Source organism: Octopus bimaculoides, chromosome 4 (assembly GCF_001194135.2).
Source record: "Octopus bimaculoides isolate UCB-OBI-ISO-001 chromosome 4, ASM119413v2, whole genome shotgun sequence".
NCBI classification, from domain to species: Eukaryota; Metazoa; Mollusca; class Cephalopoda; order Octopoda; family Octopodidae; genus Octopus; species Octopus bimaculoides.
The window spans coordinates 74944328-74950637 of NC_068984.1; the positions used below are offsets into that span (position 1 = coordinate 74944328).

General features: G+C 39.1%; 1 long non-coding RNA gene across 1 annotated transcript in view; it reads left to right on the top strand.

Annotated features, from left to right (window-relative positions):
• LOC128247683 (uncharacterized) overlaps window positions 1-6310 on the top strand; it is a 30191-nt gene that overhangs the window by 17547 nt on the left and 6334 nt on the right. The window contains exons 6-8 of the long non-coding RNA XR_008264046.1: window positions 1847-1882; window positions 4134-4172; window positions 6189-6212. This is a non-coding gene — a long non-coding RNA (uncharacterized LOC128247683). The remainder of the gene's footprint in view (window positions 1-1846; window positions 1883-4133; window positions 4173-6188; window positions 6213-6310) is intronic.

Genomic DNA, 6310 nt, shown 5'->3' on the forward strand with positions numbered 1-6310 from the left:
TGGCAGAATCATTAGCAAGCTGGGCAAATACTTAACAGCATTTCCTACGTTCTGAGTTCAAATTCCGCCGAGTTTGACTTTGCCTTTCATCCTTTGGATTCGATAAAATGGATACCATCTGAACACTGGGGTCGATGTATTTCTGGACACAAATTTTATGGATCATAAGTCACGCAGCTTGAGCATAAATTTAACTTCTTTTATTTTTCTTTAAGATGTATTGACAGTATCAATGCAGCAGGTCCGAATCTGGCATTGAAAGTGAAAAAGCTTCCCATGTTTATGAATCAAGCCATCAATCACAGCAATTTAGGGATCGTAGCTTGATCCTTTGCATTCAGGATCAAGAATGACCGCGAGGCCTCTGGCGAGGACGTGTCAACCGTGGTCAAGAGGAAAGAAACATTAAACATTCTCGAGGGTTCCTTGTCGCGGGAGGACTGAGATAGTCTACCTGCTGTAGGACATCTCCCACAAATAGACAAGGGCATCGCTGCATCAGAAGGAGGTGGGATCCATTATCAAATGTATGGTATACAAGAACATTAGATACGAATTCTACGTGATTAGGAGAGGAGAGGAGAAGTTCATATTCAGCAAAATCCGGAAGAATCGGTTGATCCCCGACATTATGAGGTCTCCTTAGATGCCAAGGAGTCGCTAGAGCATGATAAGTGGAATGAGAGATACCATTTGATTTAACATGCAGCTGCTTCCATGGCTGCATCTTCGCCACTGTTGAGGATAAGGACAATTTTATTTATTGGTTTCCTTCCTTTATACATATATATATATCGTGGAGGCGCAATGGCCCAATGGTTAGGGCAGCGGACTCGCGGTCATAGGATCGCGGTTTCGATTCCCAGACCGGGCGTTGTGAGTGTTTATTGAGCGAAAACACCTAAAGCTCCACGAGGCTCCGGCAGGGGATGGTGGCGAACCACAACTTTCTCTCACTCTTACTTTCTGTTTCTGTTGCGCCTGTAATTCAAAGGGTCAGCCTTCTCCCACTGTGTCACGCTGAATATCCCGAGAACTACGTTAAGGGTACACGTGTCTGTGGAGTGCTCAGTCACTTGCACGTTAATTTCACGAGCAGGCTGTTCCGTTGATCGGATCAACTGGAACCTTCGTCGTCGTAAGCGACGGGGTGCCAACAACAACAACATATATATCAAGAGAAAAACGAAGTGGGTTCACAAACATTCTGTTTCTCGCCAGTAATTTACATAAGTCTTTCTCCAATTCTGATGATCGTAAGGTCGTGGTTTCGATTCCTGGACAGGACGACACTATGTATTCTTGTGCAAAACATTTCATTTCACGTTGCTTCAATCCACTCAATTGGCAAAAATAAATAACCCTGCAACGGACCGACGTCCCATCCATGTGGGGAATATGTACGCCATGGAAACCGTGAAACCGGTTCTATGAGTCTATGTGGGGGAATATGTACGCCATGGAAACCGTGAAACCGGTTCTATGAGTCTATGTGGGGGAATATGTACGCCATGGAAACCGTGAAAGCGGTTCTGTGAGTCTATGTGACTCGGGAAGGAACTTTACTTTTTTACTTTTTCTCCAACGAAACAAGAAAAGGAAGAAAATTCACTTCTATCAATAAGCTTTATCCACAAGGATAAACTATCATTTTCTCAAATACAGTTATGTGGTAGACAATTTTTTGCTTTCAACCTCAAAGTTCCTAAAGAATTCAGCTTTGTTTTTGTTCTTTTTCCGTTTTTGTTTGTTGTTTATCTGGATATAATATTTTAGTCGAGTTTCGTTCCCTCCTCCCCCCTCTCTCTCTCTCTTGTTTTAATTCTCGTTTTATTTCTATTTGCAGATTCTTGTGCGGATTCGTGTGACTTAACTCGAGAAAGTAATTCAGTTGATTTAATTTTGTTGTTGTTGTTTTCTACTTTCTTTCTTTTCTTTTTTAGTTATATAATTAATATTTTGTTTATTAAATTTTTAACATACTATAATGTCACGAATTTAAAGAAATAAGTGTAGTCTCGATCATATCGATCTTTGTACATAAATTGTAGTTATTTTATTAAGTAAAAAGGCAAAGTTAATCTCGGAGTGATTCGAACTTAAAACTTAAAGGGACGTAAGTAAATGCGCAAGACACCAAATCCGTCGCCACAGATTGCTCATATCTGTTTACTGGTTAGAGATTAGTGTGTGTGGTGGATTAACAGAGTCCTTACAGCATTAGACAAAGTATCTTGCTGAAACAATTCGAATCCTGCCTAGGTAAACTTTGCTTTTCATCACTTCCGGAGTCGATAAAATACAGTAATAGCTCAAGCAAAAGAGAACGGCTGAGAATCCAGAACGAATCTTCTTAACACAGTTCGAGACTTGAGCATGGATGAGGTATAGAAATCCTTAACATCCGTAGTATCTCTAGAAGAAACCACTAGCGTAGCTAGGATAGTGGACGAGGGGGAGGTCCACACTTTTATAGGGGCGGTATTTTTTGATCTGCTGTTTAAACCTGTATAGGTATGAGGGCCCGAGGTTGCTCGGCAAACTCACGGACCGTCCCGAGCAGCACACTTTTTAGCCACCTCACTGGAAGAAGCTATACGCATTGTTTTCTCAAGACATCCAAACCTGGTAAGATCAAGGGTGTATGTATTCATCTTCAAGCTATAAGTAGAAAAAATAACAAAGACAAAGACTGAGTTTTAGAGACCTGATCTATATCTCAGAAAAAGGTCCATGAGTAGCGGTTAATGCGAAGCCCAGAGAGAGTGGCAGGTGGGGCATAATATGGTTGATGAGAGGAGGAGAAACTAATAAATCAAGAGTACTTTAACTAGATCAGAAGTGCAGAGACAATTGTGGTAACAGTAGAAAAAGCAAAGAAAAGAGATTATATCTATTGATTTGAGATTTAAGTGTTGTTGACCAGTTCATGTCAATTAGTCGGGTGACCTTTTTGTTGATGCGACAAGTATATATGCACGTACGGACGAGCGGACCGATAGATGGATGGATGGATAAACGTGTAGTGGCAACACCATCGATGTCGTAGAACTTCTTTGCGAGCTTTATACAGGGTTGGTAGATGTTGGGACCGAAGTATTTCCTGGCCCTAAAGCAGCCTGTCTTTGTGATGCAGTCGTTGCTATGCTGATGTACAATATGCTATGCTTGTGTACAATAACCAGATGTCTTCAATGGTAGTGACCTTGAATGTTCTATTAGTGACCTCGAAGGGTCTAGATGTGTATTGCTCATGTACAGCACTCTTCGTATGCCTGTGTTGTTGAAGGAATCAAAATTAGTATGATTCTATTGGAAGATGTTGTTTGAGGTCACTATTTATGGAATCAGTGCAGCTTTAGCGTGAAGTGTCTTGGCTGCACGAGGGTAATGCTTGGTCGGGGAGTATTAGGGACAAGTGAAGGATGGTATAGTTAGCATAAAAAAGAACATTTTGAGTGGATAGCAGTTAGGTTTTTGATAGGTTGTAGATGGCAAAACTAAACTTTAGGGACAACAAAGTTGACAGAATACGGGTGAAAAGAGTTCTATCTGCGTGCATCACGATGATGCTGTCAAAAAGGAAACCTTGATAAAAGAGATAAAGAGTAGCATTGCAAGGGTCTTGTGTTTGTGGTATCTCTGGGCAAGACACTTTATTTTATACGATGTATTATACATTATGTAGTTAGTAATAATAATCTGCGGTACCATTCATTTAAGGGAGACTGTATCAAATATATCTTACATCAACCTGTTCTAATACTACTGGAATCAGATTTAAGTACCGCTTCTAAATCATTCCTGAAATGATTAACTCTAGAATTTTAATAGTTAAAGTAATCTGGTTAACAGATCCGATCTAATTTATTTTATTCTGACCTTAATAAGTCATCGTTGTCATTATGGGGATTTGAACATTAGTCCTCTATCTTGGCGATTCACTGTCCTTGCGATTTCATGGGATATAGCACTTTTAATATATATGATCGAATACCTTATTCCACCTGGGTGGTATTTGAACCCAGGAATCAAGGGATATCGAATTCGATTACAGTAAATTAAATCGTCTGTTTATTTAAACATACATGGATTTTTAATGTTTCTGCCCCCGTTTTTGTTTTCTTTCATAGCGGAATGTGAAGATAAAGAATGCATGGAAAAAGAAAAACGTAAGTACCTCTACCTATACTGTTATATATCTATACATTATTCACTTCCTTTATATATGTACATCTTTTTATACTGATCATATGACTGTACATTATGCCTAGCCTGATATACATACATATACACTAGTTATACAACTGTTCTTTATTGACTTGAGGTGTGTAACTTAGTGGATAGAAGTGTTGGACTCTTGATCGTAAGATTGTGGTTTCGATTCCTCGGCCGGGCGATGCGTTGTGTTCTTCAGCAAAGCACTTCATCTCATGTTCCTCCAGCTTACTCAAATGGTAAAAATAAGTAATCCTGCGACGGAGCAGCGTCCTGTCCAGGAGGAATACATGCACCACGGAAACCGAGAAACCGGCTCTATGAGTATGTATGATTCGGAAAGGAGCTTTATCCTTTAGTGTTCGTATATCGATTTAGATTGATTATAAAATTGTATTTTGTTTATGTAAGTATATCTATTTATTAAAAAAATAATTAAAGGACCAAAAGTCCTTCTCGAACCATAGTCTCATAAGGCCTGTCTTTCAGCTTCAGTGACGTTTATATTCCATCCGACTCACTAGACGGGACAGCAGTACGTCCCAGGATTACTCATTTTTACCGGCTGCGTGGGCTGGAGCAACGTGAAATGAAAAATGTTTTGTTCAAGAACACAACGCATCACCTGGTCTAGAAATCGAAACCATAATATTACGATCGTGAGTGAAACACTCTAACCACTAAGCCATGCGCTACCGCATATCTATTCATACTGTTATATAGTTATACTTCATATAACCAAATATAATGATGCCTTATGGTAGTCTCTCGAGTTTGAGAGAGACGGTTCTGCATTTTTTTTTTTTTTTGCAGAACAATCTGCACTGATGATTTGTTTATAGTGATCAAACGTTTTTGCAGCATATTAGCTCTCTCCCTCTTATCAAATCGGCGTTGCCTGTTCACTGCACGGTGTGACACACATCAGATGTCGTAATGATCGCCACAATCTTGCAATCACGAGATCAACACCCAAACTACTAGGCCACGTGTCGTGACGATGCCTAATACAAGTATATCTGTTTGGACTGATTATGTAAGCACATCTACTTGTGCGGCCATTGGTCTTGGCTGATCAGCGATCACTGACTAGCTAGATGGCGTACCGTCTATATGTATAACTAATGTTTGCCAATGAAAATGCACCAAAAAACAAAATTGTTAATGAGATTTCAATATGTCGTTTATCAAAACTGGAACCGAATGAGTCTATTGTAATTTTTTGCTGGTCAACTACTGATAAAAGAAAAAAAAGCAGTTCCCTGTTTGTTTTATCAGAGACTTTCTGACGCCATCAATCTTCAACGGCATCGTGTTTTATTGTTCAGTTCTTTTTATGTTCGAACACAATGATTCAGGTTCAATTCCGAGGCAATGAGTTGGTGTTCGGGACTCTGCCAAATATTTTCGCTACAGATATATAACTATAGTTTATTCACTCGTTTTATGAGGATGCATTTTTTTGGACTAATTCTCTGTCAGTAATCCATTTAGTTGCCTTATACATATTTTAGTTGTCATACGCATATATATTTTAGTCTCGCAGTAAAACCAAGGCTTATAGTTAGACCATGCCTTCATGTAAGTAAGATGTGCCTGACACAATATGGTTTATTTTAATAAGTCGCTCTCTACATTCAGTAGGTGGAAGAAAGATAAAGAACGAAACCCAATGAGCTGTAAAGACGGCAAAACTGGTCGGTTTGAACCTCATTTCAAGCTGCTAAAGATTTCGTTCAATAGTTTGTCTTTCTCTTTAAGCGTAACACTTGAATTTGTTTCATTCTGTTAAATATATCGATTATCTTCTCCGTAGTTAAGGTAATTGACGGCGTAACCCTCGAACACTTACTGCCAGAAGCAGAATAATATTACTGTCAGAGAACGCGTATGTTTGTGTATTAGAAATAATTACCCTTGCAAACTTCAACAATAATTTTTTTTTCTTTTTTTTTTTGCTATTATTTCAGTTTGTGCGCAATGCATGAGAAACCGTAAGTAAAAATAATTGTTAACATCATTTCTAAGGCTATTTAGAAAACACATGGTGTGTGTTTGTGTGTGCGTGTGTGTGTGTGTGTGTGTGTGTGTG